The sequence below is a fragment of the Corvus hawaiiensis genome, chromosome 10 (genome assembly GCF_020740725.1).
Source record: "Corvus hawaiiensis isolate bCorHaw1 chromosome 10, bCorHaw1.pri.cur, whole genome shotgun sequence".
Classification (NCBI taxonomy): Eukaryota; Metazoa; Chordata; class Aves; order Passeriformes; family Corvidae; genus Corvus; species Corvus hawaiiensis.
The window spans coordinates 28,701,204-28,720,597 of NC_063222.1; the positions used below are offsets into that span (position 1 = coordinate 28,701,204).

The 19,394-nt window shown below is 50.6% G+C and overlaps 1 long non-coding RNA gene across 2 annotated transcripts; it reads left to right on the forward strand.

Annotated features, from left to right (window-relative positions):
* The first annotated feature begins 11,479 nt into the window (after positions 1-11,479).
* LOC125331075 lies at positions 11,480-15,028 on the forward strand. Of its 2 annotated transcripts, XR_007205848.1 has the most exons (3): positions 11,480-12,664; positions 12,932-13,057; positions 14,214-15,028. It is a non-coding gene; the product is annotated as an uncharacterized LOC125331075 (long non-coding RNA). The 2 variants fall into 2 exon arrangements; XR_007205847.1 differs by having other exon boundaries at positions 11,480-13,057.
* The last annotated feature ends 4,366 nt before the right edge of the window (positions 15,029-19,394 follow it).

Consider the following 19,394-nt stretch of genomic DNA (forward strand, 5'->3'; position numbering starts at 1 on the left):
CAATGGCCACATTCCCTGGCATTGCTGAGGACTTCAGCCAAGCTCCAGGCAAAAGGTGAGCCCCTATGGAATCCTTTCTGGGAGACCATATCCAGCTGGGACCCTTCCTGGAGAAGGCCATGGGATATGGGTTATCCCAGGTCCAGAGAATATGTCATTTCCTTGGAAAAACACTTGGATCACTGCATCACTTTCTTGTTTTAGGCTCACCAGTCACCCGGGCTGTCCAAGTCCATCCTCCCCAGCGGGGAGAGCGGGAGCTCTCCACGTCCGGCCATGGAGAATTTCTGGGAGAGCCCGGGAGAAGAAAGAAGGCTCCAGCTTCACAGATCTGTGTCATAACCCATCCTGTCGGCCGCTCCTGTTTGATCCCGGTGCATTTGTCCTCTTGGATTCAACCTGAGCAGCGCTAATTGCTGGCAATGAAGCAGCCTTTGGTACTTCTTTTCCACAAAACCTCTCCATGCTGCCCTTCAATCCTGTTGCAAACACGGGGAAAACCCAAAACTCCGTTTTTCCCCCTCTCCCCTTCACTTTGCCTCCTCTTTTCTTGCAGGCTTTGGGCTATCCAGGCTTGCATGTGGATTAGGCAGAGCAGCCTGTAAGCTCAGCTCCAGGTGGGATTGCAGCGGTGTTGGAAGCACCAGGGATTCTCCCAAGGTTTGGTGTGAGGAGCTGCATCTTGGGAGGGGCTGGGATTTTGTGCACTTCTGGGGGTTTTTTTTCCTGTTTGCCTTTTGGGCTGCCTCAGAGAAAAGGCTGAAAACCGAAGGAGCTGAGGGGGGGTTCCCAAATTCCTTTCCAGCCCTTCAGAGGAGGCACAAAGCCACGTGCAGCTGAGGAGAGGGATGTGAGGAGAATGGCAATAATGGAGCCTTGGGACTCTGCACTTCATTCTTTTCACGTGTTTGGAGGTGCAGGAAATGCCAAACCCCACAGGAATTCTGCGTCTGTAACATCGGGTGCAACCTCTTGAAACCCAAGTGCTCAGAGTGGGGTTTTCCCAAGGGTAAATCCCGATGTGACATGGCAAGGCTTCAGTGAGGATTTCCAGGCTTGACTGCACAGCTTTTGGGAAAGCTCAGTAACCAAACAAGAGCAGATTTCTGTCGGATTTGGATCAAACGTGGCGTTTAAATCTGGGACAGCTCAGCTCCCCGGGGTGGGAAAGTGCTTGGAGTAGCCGAGAGCTGAGCCGTTTTTGAGAATTCCAAGCGTTGCGTCCTTACGCTCCTTAATACAGCGTTTAAATAATTGATCCTGAATGGAGCCAGTATCAGAGGGATTTGTTAGAGGGGCAGGGATGTTTTTTCACGTGGCAGTGTGTCGGGATAGTCAAGACTCCTTACGTCAGAATTAATTGGTCTCCCTTCTTTTCCCTTTTGTTCTTTCTAGATTGTGGCTGAGTGGGGAGAATATTTGGGATAAAGAAACGAAATGCCCGAGGGAAGCTTCGTGTTCCCGTGGGGATGCTTTAGGCGCGTGCAGCTTCTGAGCTGCACCGAAAGTTGAGGCTCCCCCAGAAGCCTTCCGAAGCTGGAAGGGCCGGGGAAGAGAATTCCAGGAGAGGTGTGGGAAGCGCTTTCTGCCAGGTCTGGACAGCACCGAGGTGGGAATGACTTCAAAGTGTTCCTTGTCCCTGTCCTGTTCCCAGCCCAGGACAAAGTTGGTGTTCCCTGAGCGGCTGCGGTTCCCTGGATGTGGCAGGAGGAGGTCTCTGCCGGGGAGTGGGAGAAATGTCCCTGGCCGGTGCCGTGTCCTTGGCGGGCAGAGAGCGCCGATCGTGGCAAGGGGGGTTTGTGAGTGTGGAATCAATCCTAGCTCCTTTTTAAGGGGGTGTTTTAATGAGTCATCAGCAGGGACCACTTTTAGCCAGCTTTAGTTAAGTTCCTTTTGCACAGGTTTCATGTGGCTTTGATGGTGAAATCAGCAAACCCTGAAGTTTGCCAAATTACCCCTGAAAAGCTTTAATGAACCAATCCTGAGGGAACTGGGGATTAGATATCTGGGATCTTATGGCCCTTTGAGGCCATGTTGGGTTTACCCCCTGATTTCGGTGCCGAGGGAAACTCCAAGTTAAGAATAATCCAAATATGAAGCACTTCTCACAAAACTCAGCTTTGCAAACCTTTATTTGGGCTAAAAAAGAAAAGATGGGAATGCCCTTGGCAGAAGAGCAGCTGTGAGGCACAGCAGGCTTCAAATGCCTGTCAGCAGGAGCTCCAGGAGAAACGGCTGCTGGCTGCGGGCATCCTGGGCTTTCCAGGCAGGTTTTGTACTGGATTGCAAGGCAGTTCTCCTGCCTCTGGGGGGTGGCACCTGCATCCCACTGGAAAGGGAAAATGTGGAGAGAGCGGCAAGCGGGAAGACGGTTGCTGATGTGTGTCCTTGGATTGCAGTTCCTCCCGGTGGGTCTGTGCTGCTGGAAGTTTGAAGGAGATCAGCCTTGGAGTACGTGTGGGTTCACCTGTGGGGTTTGGGAGCGACGCTGGACATGAAATTCCAGGGATGTTCCCCTCGCTGGAGTGAGAAGCAGTGGAAGCACTTTGCTGTCTGCTTCTTCATCGCCTTCACCTCGGTCCCCTGGGGCTCCAGGTAATCCCCTCTCACCTTTGCTTTTCCAAGGCTCTCTAAATGAGGGCTTGAGCTTTGGTGTAGCTCCCTTTACAGGGAAGATCTGTTCCAGGAAAGGTCTCCTGGTCTGGACCGATGGCGTTGCAGGAAGAGCAGGAAACCCCAGAGCTCCTGTGGCTCCCTCATCTGATTTGCCTGCAGGCAGCAAGGATCATTCCCAAGTGTCATCCCCTGGCTCCGTGACTCGGGGAGGTTGTGTTCCCCCAAAGGCCAGGGGCCGCTTTGTGTTGCAGCTCACGAAAAGTCCAGCTCGGTGGTGCTGGGTTTGGTTTCTGTGTGCAATGAAGGCACTAAAAAATTCCCCTCCTTCACTGGCACAGCCCTGGAGTGGGAGCAGATTCCCCTTATCCCGGAGTTATCCCGCTCCTGCCCTGGATCCCTGCGGTGCCGTGTGTTCTCCAAGCTCACAGCACTGCTGGCTCTAAACAAGAAAAACAATCCCTGTTCCTTCTCTTCTCCGTCCTTGATGTTCCCAGGCCCTGCATCTCCCTGGCTATTCCCTGTGGGAGTCTTCATCTCCATCCCACCTTATCCCGATCAAGTAAGGGTCTGAGACGTGTTTAGCAGCAAATGCATTCTTGTAAAGAAAGCCAAGAGCAAGGAGCGTCCAGATGCAGAGAAGTCTTTAGAAAAGCATTGCAGACGTGCAAATGAGGGATGTGTCTTCCTGCATCTCCTGTTGTTTTTTCTCTGTCAGGTTTTGGAAGGGTTTTCTCTCAGTGATTTCCTGCAGTCCAGGTGCGTCCCTTCCTTTGTCCAAATCCAGTGCCAGAGGATCGAACAACTGACGGGTGGGGTCTGGGATGAAAACGGTTCTCCTAAAATGAGGGAAACAATGCTAGAAGAGAAATGAGCATCCTTTTAATGCCTGGAATAAAAATGCTGGAAAAGGGCAATTTTATTTGACGTGGTGTCTTTCTCTTTTTTTTTTTCCATGGCTAAAACTGCACGGTGAGCAATCAGAGCAGAAATATGAAATGCAGGAGTCTTGGATTCCACAGTGGGATTAACTTCCCTTTTCTGCTCTCTTTCAGGACAGGAAAAAACCACTGAACTCGCCCCATCTTTGGGACCAAGAGCTTTGGTGTTGGAGTAGGCAAAGCCAGCTAGGGCCCCCCTTGTCCTGCCCATGGTGTGGGTCAGGGACAGGCTCCTCTTCTCCTCTGGGCTGGGATGAACTGCCTAGGGAATGCTCTTTCTGACAGGCCGGTCCTAGCCCCGGCTACTGGAAATGGGCAGAGGTGAAGAGGCAAGTGCCAGAGTTCCTTGGGGATGATGGAATTGTGGTGTTTGGCTGTGCCCAGAGGGGCAGGTTGGGCATTTCTGTGTGTCTGAGGACCGGTTTGGGTGCTGGGGAGCCCGGGGAGCCGAGCTCTCAGTGCATTCCCAGCTCTCCCAGGGGTGGCAGCTGGTGCAGGGCTGGGTGACAGCCTCTGGTCGGGCTCGGGGCAGGCCCTGGCCCCGGCACAGACACGCTGGGGTGGTTTGGGGCCGCTTGGGGAGCCGTGGGAGGCAAATGAGGGATGGTGCTGGGCGGAGCGATCGGCCTGCGCTTGTGTCAGCGCAGCCGTGCAGGGCACTGGGATCTGGGTAAAACACCGGCTCTCCTGGTGTTCAGGGAGGCAAGGTCTGTATTTATCCATACATATTTATCCCTATATTTATCCATATGTTTATCCGTGGATTATCCATCTATGTTTATCCATATACATTTATCCATATATTTATCCACGTATTTCCCCCTGTATTTATCCTTATATTTCCCCATGTATTTCCCCATGTATTTTATGAACACTCAAGTGCCATATCCATGTATTTTATGAGCACTTCCAGGGTTGGTGACTCCACCACTGCCCTGGGCAGCTGTTCCAGCGCTGGACAACCCTTCCCATGCTGGGCCAGGAGATGGATTCTGGAAATCCAGACTCCGAGGAGCAGGGGATTAAGGCAGCATTGGATTCCTTTATTCTCCCAGAAGGATAAAGGAGATTTATCCCCAGACGAACCAGAGGTGATCACACTGAGGTCATCAGTGGGATTTCTTCCTTACTCCCACAAATACCCACTGGGGTGACAGAGTTCCCTACAAGGGCGGTGTTGGAAGGAGCTGCTGGAATGTTTTGCTGTTCATTGGGATCCACAGGATGTTTGGTGTCTCTCAGAGCTGTTCCAGGCTCTCCACAGACCCAAACACACTTCTCCTCAGAGTAGAGAGGTTTCCCAGAGTGCTGGTTTTTAATTTCAGATGCTGGGATAACGACACGGCTTCAGGAGGCAGGAGACTCGTTGTGCTGTGCCTCAGTCCAGGCAGGGACAACCCCCAGCTAATAAAAACCTCTTTAAAGCACAAAAAGTCCCATTAAACTGATATTATAAAGGCTGCAAATTGAAGCAGGCCTCAATCAGAAAGCAACAGAATTTAATTCCCCCCCCCTTGCCCATGTGCATGATGATCTCCTTCCTAATTGCCCATCCACGCTTTTCCCACAGAAGGGCTGTCCCGAGGTTGGAGATGGTTCCAGCTTTATGGAGCTTTGATCTTTATCTGGTTTTACTTTTTACAGAGCACAGAACCCGAGAGTGGCAACTGCTTTCCTCTTGTTCCTCCTGTGGCAGTGAACTGCTCTTCCCAAGGACGGCTGCAGGAATTCTCAGGCAGCAGAACGTATGGAATGCCAGGCACGCTACAGAATTCCAGTGGGAGCAGCAGGAACTTCTCTTCTTTACTGGCAGGGCTGTGCCATGAAGGGGAGCTCAGAGATATTGGTCAGCTCAGGGAATGAGCCTGGCTCATGGTAAGGAAATTCGCTGTGCAGTTACTTTGGGCCCTTTCTCCTCCTTCTCCTTCTCCTTCTCCTTCTCCTTCTCCTTCTCCTTCTCCTTCTCCTTCTCCTTCTCCTTCTCCTTCTCCTCCTTCTCCTTCTCCCTCTCTTCCCAACACCGGTTCCAGACCTCAGTATAATCCATGTTCCCACAGCCTGACCTTGCAGTTTTCCCAGCTTAGCAGCCCCAGCAACACTTGCAGCCTCTCTGTCTGGACTTTGTCTTGCTGAAATCTCCCTTTGTTGATCCTTTGCTGCCTCACCTTTTATCCAGCAATAACGTGCAGTGGGTGGAAGCTTCTCAGAATTCCCTCGCTGTTCCACTGGAAACATTCCCGAGTGGAAGCAGCTGCACTGCCCATCAGCACTTCTCTGCTTTTAGGGGTGGTTGAGGCATGAAGGATGCAACAAATGGAGTTGGCTCCAAGGGGATGAAATGCTCCCCGTGAGGCTGCTCAGAGAGCTGGAGCTGAGGAATCCGGGTGGGAATCACTGCAGGAAAAAGGAAGGAAAAGAGAGCGGAGGAACAGGGATGCAATTCCAACCTCTCCAAGGACTGGCATGGGCACATTCACCATCACCACTTAATCTAGACACGATTTCTTCTTTGCCTCTGGCTGCCAGGAGCAGGATGAGCAGTTTAATGAGTTTAAATAGTGAATAGTTTAATTAGCTGGAAGAGACTGGATCAATAGCTGCTTAAACAAACAACTGGCTCCCTGTTTCCAAGCTTGGATGTAGTTTTGGAAGGTTCCTGGCAATTTGGCAGGGATTAGTGATGCTGAGAATGTGTGCTTTTTTGTGGGTTTGGGGCTTTTACTCCTGTTCACGTGGCTGCTTTTTCTTGTTGCGTGGAAAACAGGAGGGAAAGAGCAACCACGGGAGGAATTCCACTCTTGCTGCTTCAAGGGATGGATCAGGAAGGGAACAGGCTGCAGGGAATTTGGAGTGCAAACTGAGATCTCGCCGATATTTTCGGCTCAGTCAGTCCATCGGTGCTTGGTGGCTGTTTAGGCCACGTGCAAGGTGAAGGATGGTGCACATCGCAGAGCTGCTGGTGGCTCCTTCCCCTGCCCGGCTGTCAGTCACCCTGCAGGGTGCTGGAGCAGCGTGCCAGAGGCCACGGATCCTATGGATCCCATGGGTCCCAGGGGCGTGATCAGGAGCCTGAGCCTGCTGGCCACTCCTTGCTCTCTCTTATCCTGACTTTTCAGCTCTGCAGCGAAGCCAGCTCGAGCTTTTCAACCCTTAGAAACCCAGGGAACTTTCATGTCTGCTCTCAGATCTGGGATTTAAATCCAGCCCTTATCAAAGCACCCCGTGACCAGGCAGGCCCTGAATCCCAGCAGGGATCTGATAAAGAGGGACCTGACATCCTAAAGAAACCCTTTGAAATCCTGCTGGGATTGATTTGTATCCATAATGGAGCCCAGAGCTCTCTGCCAGGGAGAGATGAAGCTGCTCCTTTGCTTTATCATGCTCAGGCCCTTCCCAGCTTCGAGGGAAATTCACTCCCTCTTCAAGCCCCAAAATCATGGAAAAGTTCCTTTGTATCCTTCTCTCCACAGCCCCTACGTGGATTAATCAACTTTTTATTTGATATGGTGTCATTCTCCTTTTTTTTCCCATGGCTAAAACTGCACGGTGAGCAATCAGAGCAGAAATAGGAAATGCAGGAGTCTTGGATTCCACAGTGGGATTAACTTCCCTTTTCTGCTCTCTTTCAGGACAGGAAAAACCACTGAACTCGCCCCATCTTTGGGACCAAGAGCTTTGGTGTTGGAGTAGGCAAAGCCAGCTAGGGCCCCCCTTGTCCTGCCCATGGTGTGGGTCAGGGACAGGCTCCTCTTCTCCTCTGGGCTGGGATGAACTGCCTAGGGAATGCTCTTTCTGACAGGCCGGTCCTAGCCCCGGCTACTGGAAATGGGCAGAGGTGAAGAGGCAAGTGCCAGAGTTCCTTGGGGATGATGGAATTGTGGTGTTTGGCTGTGCCCAGAGGGGCAGGTTGGGCATTTCTGTGTGTCTGAGGACCGGTTTGGGTGCTGGGGAGCCCGGGGAGCCGAGCTCTCAGTGCATTCCCAGCTCTCCCGGGGGTGGGAGCTGGTGCAGGGCTGGGTGACAGCCTCTGGTCGGGCTCGGGGCAGGCCCTGGCCCCGGCACAGACACGCGGGGGTGGTTTGGGGCCGCCTGGGGAGCCGTGGGAGGAAAATGGGGGATGGTGCTGGGCGGAGCGATCGGCCTGCGCTTGTGTCAGCGCAGCCGTGCAGGGCACTGGGATCTGGGTAAAACACCGGCTCTCCTGGTGTTCAGGGAGGCAAGGTCTGTATTTATCCATACATATTTATCCCTATATTTATCCATATGTTTATCCGTGGATTATCCATCTATGTTTATCCATATACATTTATCCATATATTTATCCACGTATTTCCCCCTGTATTTATCCTTATATTTCCCCATGTATTTCCCCATGTATTTTATGAACACTCAAGTGCCATATCCATGTATTTTATGAGCACTTCCAGGGTTGGTGACTCCACCACTGCCCTGGGCAGCTGTTCCAGCGCTGGACAACCCTTCCCATGCTGGGCCAGGAGATGGATTCTGGAAATCCAGACTCCGAGGAGCAGGGGATTAAGGCAGCATTGGATTCCTTTATTCTCCCAGAAGGATAAAGGAGATTTATCCCCAGACGAACCAGAGGTGATCACACTGAGGTCATCAGTGGGATTTCTTCCTTACTCCCACAAATACCCACTGGGGTGACAGAGTTCCCTACAAGGGCGGTGTTGGAAGGAGCTGCTGGAATGTTTTGCTGTTCATTGGGATCCACAGGATGTTTGGTGTCTCTCAGAGCTGTTCCAGGCTCTCCACAGACCCAAACACACTTCTCCTCAGAGTAGAGAGGTTTCCCAGAGTGCTGGTTTTTAATTTCAGATGCTGGGATAACGACACGGCTTCAGGAGGCAGGAGACTCGTTGTGCTGTGCCTCAGTCCAGGCAGGGACAACCCCCAGCTAATAAAAACCTCTTTAAAGCACAAAAAGTCCCATTAAACTGATATTATAAAGGCTGCAAATTGAAGCAGGCCTCAATCAGAAAGCAACAGAATTTAATTCCCCCCCCCTTGCCCATGTGCATGATGATCTCCTTCCTAATTGCCCATCCACGCTTTTCCCACAGAAGGGCTGTCCCGAGGTTGGAGATGGTTCCAGCTTTATGGAGCTTTGATCTTTATCTGGTTTTACTTTTTACAGAGCACAGAACCCGAGAGTGGCAACTGCTTTCCTCTTGTTCCTCCTGTGGCAGTGAACTGCTCTTCCCAAGGACGGCTGCAGGAATTCTCAGGCAGCAGAACGTATGGAATGCCAGGCACGCTACAGAATTCCAATGGGAGCAGCAGGAACTTCTCTTCTTTACTGGCAGGGCTGTGCCATGAAGGGGAGCTCAGAGATATTGGTCAGCTCAGGGAATGAGCCTGGCTCATGGTAAGGAAATTCGCTGTGCAGTTACTTTGGGCCCTTTCTCCTCCTTCTCCTTCTCCTTCTCCTTCTCCTTCTCCTTCTCCTTCTCCTTCTCCTTCTCCCTCTCTTCCCAACACCGGTTCCAGACCTCAGTATAATCCATGTTCCCACAGCCTGACCTTGCAGTTTTCCCAGCTTAGCAGCCCCAGCAACACTTGCAGCCTCTCTGTCTGGACTTTGTCTTGCTGAAATCTCCCTTTGTTGATCCTTTGCTGCCTCACCTTTTATCCAGCAATAACGTGCAGTGGGTGGAAGCTTCTCAGAATTCCCTCGCTGTTCCACTGGAAACATTCCCGAGTGGAAGCAGCTGCACTGCCCATCAGCACTTCCCTGCTTTTAGGGGTGGTTGAGGCATGAAGGATGCAACAAATGGAGTTGGCTCCAAGGGGATGAAATGCTCCCCGTGAGGCTGCTCAGAGAGCTGGAGCTGAGGAATCCGGGTGGGAATCACTGCAGGAAAAAGGAAGGAAAAGAGAGCGGAGGAACAGGGATGCAATTCCAACCTCTCCAAGGACTGGCATGGGCACATTCACCATCACCATTTAATCTAGACACGATTTCTTCTTTGCCTCTGGCTGCCAGGAGCAGGATGAGCAGTTTAATGAGTTTAAATAGTGAATAGTTTAATTAGCTGGAAGAGACTGGATCAATAGCTGCTTAAACAAACAACTGGCTCCCTGTTTCCAAGCTTGGATGTAGTTTTGGAAGGTTCCTGGCAATTTGGCAGGGATTAGTGATGCTGAGAATGTGCTTTTTTGTGGGTTTGGGGCTTTTACTCCTGTTCACGTGGCTGCTTTTTCTTGTTGCGTGGAAAACAGGAGGGAAAGAGCAACCACGGGAGGAATTCCACTCTTGCTGCTTCAAGGGATGGATCAGGAAGGGAACAGGCTGCAGGGAATTTGGAGTGCAAACTGAGATCTCTCCGATATTTTCGGCTCAGTCAGTCCATCGGTGCTTGGTGGCTGTTTAGGCCACGTGCAAGGTGAAGGATGGTGCACATCGCAGAGCTGCTGGTGGCTCCTTCCCCTGCCCGGCTGTCAGTCACCCTGCAGGGTGCTGGAGCAGCGTGCCAGAGGCCACGGATCCTATGGATCCCATGGATCCCATAGATCTCAGGGGCGTGATCAGGAGCCTGAGCCTGCTGGCCACTCCCTGCTCTCTCTTATCCTGACTTTTCAGCTCTGCAGCGAATCCAGCTCGAGCTTTTCAACCCTTAGAAACCCAGGGAACTTTCATGTCTGCTCTCAGATCTGGGATTTAAATCCAGCCCTTATCAAAGCACCCCGTGACCAGGCAGGCCCTGAATCCCAGCAGGGATCTGATAAAGAGGGACCTGACATCCTAAAGAAACCCTTTGAAATCCTGCTGGGATTGATTTGTATCCATAATGGAGCCCAGAGCTCTCTGCCAGGGAGAGATGAAGCTGCTCCTTTGCTTTATCATGCTCAGGCCCTTCCCAGCTTCGAGGGAAATTCACTCCCTCTTCAAGCCCCAAAATCATGGAAAAGTTCCTTTGTATCCTTCTCTCCACAGCCCCTACGTGGATTAATCAACTTTTTATTTGATATGGTGTCATTCTCCTTTTTTTCCCATGGCTAAAACTGCACGGTGAGCAATCAGAGCAGAAATATGAAATGCAGGAGTCTTGGATTCTACAGTGGGATTAACTTCCCTTTTCTGCTCTCTTTCAGGACAGGAAAAACCACTGAACTCGCCCCATCTTTGGGACCAAGAGCTTTGGTGTTGGAGTAGGCAAAGCCAGCTAGGGCCCCCCTTGTCCTGCCCATGGTGTGGGTCAGGGACAGGCTCCTCTTCTCCTCTGGGCTGGGATGAACTGCCTAGGGAATGCTCTTTCTGACAGGCCGGTCCTAGCCCCGGCTACTGGAAATGGGCAGAGGTGAAGAGGCAAGTGCCAGAGTTCCTTGGGGATGATGGAATTGTGGTGTTTGGCTGTGCCCAGAGGGGCAGGTTGGGCATTTCTGTGTGTCCGAGCACCGGTTTGGGTGCTGGGGAGCCCGGGGAGCCGAGCTCTCAGTGCATTCCCAGCTCTCCCGGGGGTGGGAGCTGGTGCAGGGCTCGGTGACAGCCTCTGGTCGGGCTCGGGGCAGGCCCTGGCCCCGGCACAGACACGCTGGGGTGGTTTGGGGCCGCTTGGGGAGCTGTGGGAGGAAAATGAGGGATGGTGCTGGGCGGAGCGATCGGCCTGCGCTCGTGTCAGCGCAGCTGTGCAGGGCACTGGGATCTGGATAAAACACCAGCTCTCCTGGTGTTCAGGGATGCAAGGTCTGAGGCACTGGATTTACTTGGGGCTTTCCAGGACAGCAGGAACAAGAGGAGGTGTGGTGCCAGAGGTGCGTCCCATCCGGTTGCATTTCCCTCTTTCCCATTTCCATTTTTTCCTCAGTGCAGGTGTCCCCTGCAGCCCATGAGCACGGGGCAGGTGACAACTCCCTGTCTGTAGAGGGATTCCTTATGGAACAAGGGCATATGATACCCCTGGAAAGATTGGACAACCCAGGGTTGCTGAGGAAAAGCCCCTGAACAGGCCCCTGACTGCAGGCAGCCCTGAGAGTCCTTGGCAAGGTATACAGCTGCCCGGCTCCCCCCCTCATTAGAGGCCATCTAGAGGGACTGGGTGTGAATCTTTGCAAAAGTAGATGTAAGTTGGCATAGTTGAACAATAAGGGGAGAACAATGCTTAATCATATTGGTGTACATGTCATTTATGCGGCCAGCTCTCCGGACTCGGTCCCTAACACCTGTCCTCCTCCTGTCCCCCTGTGCCCCTTTTCTTGGACAAGTCTCAAATGGCAACACACATTCCCAAAGACTGTCTGCTTCCTTAAATCCACGGACCAGCTAGTGCTGTCACTCAACAGCTGAAATGAGCTTTCAGAGCCTAGAAACTAGCAGGAGTGACAAACAAAGGGATTTGAATCTGGAAATAGGTGAGTTCCACCCACCCACTGCTGCTGATGCAGAGACGGGCTCAGGGCATCTGCGCAGCCCTTCCCTTTGGCACTGATCCTGCACTGGAATGTTGTGTTGTTGCCAAACCGGGCCTCAAACCAGGAGAAGGTAAGCCCTGACCATTTGCCCCTGACCCTGGCACACCCACAGTGTGTTATCTGGAGCGTGTGCCTCAGCTGGTGTCACTTGAGTTTCACCAGAGTTGCAAGTTGGCTCCTGCTCTGCGCGATTCCGAGTGACCATCACATCAGTTGTGCACTAAGCACCGTTTAGCCAGACCCAGAGATTTGGCCACATAGTGACTTCTGAACAGAAAATCAAAATGCAGGAAAAGTGCCAGGACCACGGACGGGCCTGGGTACAGCACGGTCTTTGTGGGTCACTGTCACTCCAGGCCCTTACAGTCTCTCCTCATCTTTCTTGTAGGCTCCCTTCAGGTACAGGAGCCATTGCTCACTGGTGTTTTTGACTATTCTCTGCCAAGGAAATGAGTTGAATTTCCTTGTCAAATCTTATAGGCTTTTATACTTGGGCTTCTCTGCTGTGGGATTCATACTCAGAGACTGGTGTTGGTGTCTGGACGCTTCCAGAAGGTAGATGTTATCCCTGGATGTATAAAGAAAACGCCTATCCATCATCTCTCAGGCAATGAGAGCGGTGCAGGTGTCTGGCATGGCAGCCTTTCCACCAGTTCACTGGTTGAGCTGGTGCCAAGGTGAGCCCACTCTCTAAATTTCCCTTGCATGCCTCAAGGCGTGCATCGTAAGATTCGTGCTTGTTGGAAGGACAGGATTGAGCCGGTCTTCCGTGCAGTGAGTGTCAGGCGACGTTCTCTTTGCTGCACGTTGGTGACTCCAGGGGGTTCTGGAGTAACACAGACATGCTGGCTCGAGAAGGCACAAAAGAGTGCTTTCCTTTCAAACACGGGAACTGGTGAAAAAGTGTGGTTTGTCTCTCACTGCCTGCATTCCCTTCAACCCAGGGAGGCCGTATGGAGCTGATGACTTCCTGCCTGTGTTGACATAGGCCCTAGCCCAGTGTGATGAGCTGGAGACTGAAATCGAATACATGACAGAGTGGCTGGATCCATCCTTGGTGTATGGAGAAGGTAATGGATTTTTTTTATTTTTACTAGAACCCCCTGAAGGACTAGTGAGGGGATGTTCTTCCTCACAGCACAGTTGCTGTTCCTCTTGTTTGAGTAGAAATCCTGTTAAGGGGAGACCTAATGACAGTGATGTTAGTAGTGTAGCAGGACAATGTCCTAATCATTTCCACTGCTGGGTAGCTCGCAGAGCACAAGCCCTAGCAGCCTGAAAATGTGCTGCTGTGCATTGCTTTACGAGCAAATACGTTGTTTCTAACCCGTTTTGACTCTGCAGGCAAGGACATCCATTGTGCAGGTGCCCAGTGGCCTTAGCCTTTTGTGCCTGAAAAATTTCCTGAGAGTACTTATGGGGCAGCAGCACTCAGCTCACTGTGAGGCACATAATGAGACTTGGGTTAGGTGCTGTGTGAAAACTTCTGGGGGACTCTTTGCACCTTTGGGGAAGTGCTTTGAAAATATTGCTCCCTTTTAATGATTTTTACTTCTTTCCAATATTTGCTTCTCACAAAGTATTTTTCTGAGCCCTAGGAATGTGTTTCTTGAGGCATTACTTGCATGAGGACTTAAGTCTGCTAGAAGCAAGGAAATCTGCCTCCTTGCTGTTTCCATGGTAGCATTTTTAACAAACAAGTTTTCTGCAAGGCTCCGGTAGGCCCCAGAATCTAAAAAGTTTATGAGAAAGTTTAAAGGTTCTTGCGGCCAAGCCTAGCTGCGTGTTTAGGTATATGTATGTGTTTCCTATTCCTGCTGCATCTTGGCTTTCTGAAGTTGCTGTATCCTCTTGTATGCCATTATGCCTGGGAGAATTCATGCCACGATTCCTCCAGTCTGGCACTAGTGTGCTCCTTGCTTGGTGTACAGAGCATCCTTGGGCACATTGTTAGGAATCTTAGCATGGAAAATAATTGAGATGTGAAGCTGGAGATCAGTAACGCGCTTGAAAAGCCGAAAGTTTTCCTGGACTATTAAGTCACATTATTATGAATGCTGCAAAGGAAGTCTGTCCATAGGCTGGGCCTGTCTTTGGCACTAGCTCAGCTCTACCGTGCAGAAAAAATTGTGTAGTGCTTTGGGGTTGTGCATTTCAACTGTAATGTATTGTCCAATTTATCTAATGGGTCTCGCATGAATTTTGTGTGTCAATCTCATTGCAAAGCTAAAGGCTGAGAGGGGACACTGTCGGTAATACAGAAAATACTACCCTGTGTACAGAACGCATCTCTGAACGCCTCTGAACAGACTGTGCTGCCTCTTAGCTGGACACTCCCACCCAAATGGCTGACTTGGAAAAGATAAGACAGACAGTGGGTCTCCTGTTGCTGCGGACCGTTACCTCCCGTCGAGACTCTTTTACTTTGTGACCTGCAGCTTCTTTTGTACATTGCAACTCTGTTGTGGCTTTAATTTGTTCTCTGTTTGTGTAATAAAGGTGGAGTATGCAGGACTGTACACACCATCTCCCGAACAAGTTGGACATTATGGGGAATGCCACAAAGGTGACAGACCAGTTGTTGTTTTAAAAACAAAGGCAACCCTTTGGGATGATTGCAGAGTACAAATCTCACACTCAATTGTTGCTTTATTGCCACTAAGAGCGGTTGCTTTGATGTTGATGAACACCGGTAGATTGTCTTTTACTTTGTTTAAGCAGCCGTGTTTATTTCATCCACCTCTGAAGCTTGGGAAGAAGACAAAACCCTGTTAGATAATCATTTAAAATAAAGCTGGTGTTCCAAGAGTAGAGGAATAAACACGTGGGAGTAAAGGAGAGACAGGAGTCTTTTAAGGAATCGGCTTTCCTCAGCATGAGTGGACCCAGCCACGGGCACCGCCGTATCATATGGAGCACATGCAACCACTGAATGCGTCTCAGTGGCTGAGAATACACACTCCAGCGTTTTGCAGGCCAATGAGCTGTTTTCCTTTTGTGTGTAAATATTTTGGCCATAGAATAAAGGGACTTTCTGTATATCCGTGTGTGTGTCTGGGTGCCTCTCTGGATGTATTTATACATCTCAAAGAAAACGGTCTGTACCTGTGACTGAGACCACTCTGAGACGTTCTTCCCTTGCTGTCCTTCACAGGAGGCTATTATTTGACAAGTGCTTATGGAGCACTTTCACTGTTCAAGAACTTCCAGGAAGAACAAATAGCCCTACAGCTCAGCTCAGAGGCCTGAGATACTCTCCGGCAGTGGCACAACAGGAGGACAACAAACAGGACAATACCTCTGGTTGATGATTTTCAGATAGAGCTTAGGGCTGAAATAAGAACTGGGATGATTGTGTTGTTGTAAATTGCTATTTGAGAGGTATGATTTGTAGCAAATTCTCTTGGTACTGCCAAACACCTCTGCAAACCTACACTACTGCTTACATGAAAGTTCCTTACCAAACTCCTTCACCACCTCCTGTAAGGAGCCTGAAGCAGCAGACTGATGGATTTCAATCCTAAATCAGGTTCTCCACATTCTTTCTCTGCTCCTTCTCTACAACCCTTTCCTTCAATTTGCTCTTGTAGCCTCCTAGTTTTGTTTAAAACACTGTATCTAAGCAATAATAGAGATAACAATACATCAAGTTCAGATAAAGGCACTGGAATCAGTAGTTCTGATGTTGCAACCTTCTCACAGATAACACAAGCTTCCAAAGAACTCTCTTGGAACAGGGAAAGAAGAGAAAGTACATGGACTTTCAATGCCATACTCGAAAACCAGCAAGAGATTTAGTCTTGTATATCAAATGTCAAAAATCACATGCATAATTACAGAATTTTTTATAGTTAAAGAAGTATTTCAAAACCCAACCCTGACAGTTCACCTGCAACTTGCATCAAATATCTGTTATCCATAGGAAGGAAAGCCCGGTGCCCCAGTGTGTCAGGTGCAGAGGATGAGCTGTCCAGGGAATGAGCAGCAAATCCTTTCTGCACCTGCCCTCACACTGAGACTGGCAACAACCCCGGGTGTGAGCTGTGAGGATGATGAGGGGTCAGAGCAGCCCCAGGTGTGAGCTGTGGCGGTGAGGAGAGGGCGGCTCCTGCCGGGGGCTGTTTTAGGAGGGGTTTCCTCAGCTCACTTTTGCACGGCGATGCTGGAAGAGAGGCGCTTATGCCGGGCTCCTGGGGGGTGGGGGGTGTCTCTCACGGAAGGACGGTGAGAGCGTCTCTCAGGGTCTGGGGGAGCGCTTGGATGTGGAGCGTTGCTTAAATGAGGTGCCGAGGGATGAACCTTTGTGCCGGGGAGTAGCAGGTGAGCCACGGTGTGGATTTGCAAGGGGGATCTTTCTCCTTTCCCCTTTTTCCTTTTGATTTCATCTTGCCAACCCCTCGACACGCCCGCCCCCCCCCCCCCTCCTCCCCCGCCAGTACCCCCAGAAAAAAAAAAGGGGGTTGCGAGGACAAAAGGGGTGTAAATTGCCGGAAGAAATTCCTCTTTCGTTATTGCCTGTGTTTAAACTGGGGGGATGCCCCTTCACTTATGACTTTAAGGGTATTGATTGAAGGAAAACCTGCCTTTTCTATGGTGTTAGGGTTATCAGTTGATAGGGAGTTCCCACGTTCCACTTTAAATGGAAGGGGAGAGCACGGGTCTTGCCACTTTAGGGGTTTGAATTGCGGGTAACCCCCCCGCATTTTCATCATCCTGAGGTTTACGCTGAGGGGGAAGCCCTGTTGTCCCTGCTTTTTAAGGGTTTTAATTGAGGTAAAAATCGCCGTTTTCCCATTATTTGAAAGATTTAATTTGAGGAAAGCCCGTCTCTTTCTGATATTTCAGGGGATTGAGCTGAAGGGGAGAACCCATTTATTTGCCATTGTATTGGTTTAAATTGTGGTAAACACTGCCCGTTGCCTCAGTTCCAGGGGTTAAATTGAAGGAAACGCCAGCTCTTCCAGCATTTGAAGGGTTTAAATCGTGGCGTGCCGCTGCATTTGAGGGCGCTTTTGCCCGTGCCCCGGCACCGAATGTCTTGCGCGGGAGCACTCCTGGCCCCTGGGGAATTTCTGAGGAGGAACGGCAGTTTGGGGGCTGGGCTGCCGACAGGGACTGATGGAACCGCGGCGGTCCGAGCAGTGCGGAGCCCAGGCAAGCGCTGTCAGGGCGGGCAGGCGGGAGACGAGGCGCGGAGCCGAGCCGCTCCCTGTCGTCCCGCCCGCTGCGTGCGCTCCGTGCCCGGGGCTCAGGCGCCGCCGGGTCCCCCTCGGCCCGGGGCTGCTCGGCAGGCGCCGGGGGCGGGCGGGGCTCTCCCGGCGCGGGGCCGCCTCCGCCTGCCGGAGGAGCCACTTCCGTGCCGGGAGCTGCGCTCCGCCCGGGTCCGGGAGCGCGGGGCCGCCCCCGGGCGCCGAGTGCCGCCGGTGCCGTGGGTCGCGTGGCTTTTCCGGTCCCCTCGCACCGTGGAACGGCGCCAGCCCGGCCCGAGTCCCGGCAAGGGACGCTGGGGGACGCTTGTGGCTTGTCCGCTTCAGAGCTTGCTTGCAAAAGTCACTGAAAGGAAGATTGGAAAAAACCCAACCCCGACTCCCCAGGCTTTTTGCCTGGGGACTTTGTTGGTATTGCTCTTTAACTGAGCCACGCCTTTAAACACCAACGTGGGTGCCTGCTGGAAGCGGTGTTCCATGTATATTGTACTCTCTCATGAGACCTTCGTGGTGTCATATTTCCATTGCTGTGTCAATCCAGCGGCAGGGGTGGAGATAATTGGAGGTCCAAGCTGACAGTGTCCCGTGCATCTGTTGTTCATTGATCTATTTGTGGTGTGAAAAACGAGGTTCACTTTCCTGTGAGAATTTTTTTTTTAAAAATTAAAGGGTTTAATATCAAGACAATAAGAGACACAAAATAAAGCAAAGGGGTAATGGCCCCGGTGCCTTGGCGCTCTGCCAAGAGCACACCTGATGCTCGAGGTGAGTCCTTTTTATACTATTTTTACTGTCTGTTCTCGATTAATATTCAAACTTTTCCCGGAGCTGTTCTGCATGGCCACTCCTTGGTTCCGCCTTTTTAGAGCATGCTACTCTTCTGCCTTGTGGTTTTATTTCTTTTGATTCTTGGGGTTGGGCTCGCTAGGTAAGAGTCGATGGTAGGGTGGATCTCTTAATTCTCTAGACAGTCAGGGCTGATTGCAGCTTTGGGCCTCTTCGTCTCTCCGGGCAGAGCGGTGATAGCAGCTCTCGGACTCTCCTGGCCGCCCGTTCTTCGGGCGGAGTAGCCTTTGAGCCCTTTTGTTCCCTGGACAAAGTGTTGATTAGCAGCTTCTCGGGCCTCATCCTCTGTTCGCTTGGAGGTTATCTTACTTGGTCACACTTGCTAACATTCTTGCTAAAAAGAGAGAAAACCACATCCACACAGCAAAAAGCATTTCTAACATTATATAATACCTACTTTTATACTTGTGAGAAGCCAATATTATATGTTTATAACAATCCCCCCTTTTTCTATTTTATAAATCATTTGGCTTGAGCAATAATTCTTTTTTCTTGGCTTCTAATGTCCGTTTTTTCTTTTCACAGATCAATTTGGCTTCTTCGAGAGGGTCTTTTATATCACTTTGTCTTTTTAATACTATAATTTTTTGTGCTGTTCCAGACATAGCCAACTTTGGGTCTGTAGGCATTGCCACAACTTGCATGCCTTGAACTACGCTTGTGATTAGCTGAATAAAGCAGGGGATCAAGCAAGGGAGAAATATTAGACTAGCTGTAGCACATAAGAGGAAGAAGCCTAGCTTCTTCCACCATTCTTTCCCCAATATGCCATCCCACCAGTTAGCAGTCGTCATTGATTCCCATTTTTGGACTGGTACATGGGCTATTTTTCTGATATTGTTGGCGATATCTAGAATGGCATCCTCATTGTCATCGACTTTTAAACAACAATCTGATGTATTGAACTTCCCGCATACACCCCCTTCTTCAGCCAGTAAATAGTCTAAAGCCAGCCTATTTTGATATATTGCAGCTCTAGTTTGGCGTTGCTGGCTGACTATTAATTCCATAGCCCCGGCTGTTTCATTGGTTATGATTTCTACAAGAGCTTGGAGTCTGATGATACGATTCAGCATGTAAATTGGGGTTCGATATCCCCAACTTCTATCTTGTGCCCAGGTAGCTGGCCCATGTGTTTCTAATATTTGTTCAGGGGGCCATTCCTCATCTTTCCGTTTTTGGAATCCTCCAATCAAATCTTTTATTTCTTTTGAAGTCTTCATAGACAGCTATTTCTAATTGATCTCCCTCTGGTTCTGGTAAAAGGAAAAACCCTGGTTGAATGATTCCTAGTGTACAACTCCCTTTCCAGTGTGAAGGGAGTCTCGGGTATGCCCTTTCCCCACATATCCAA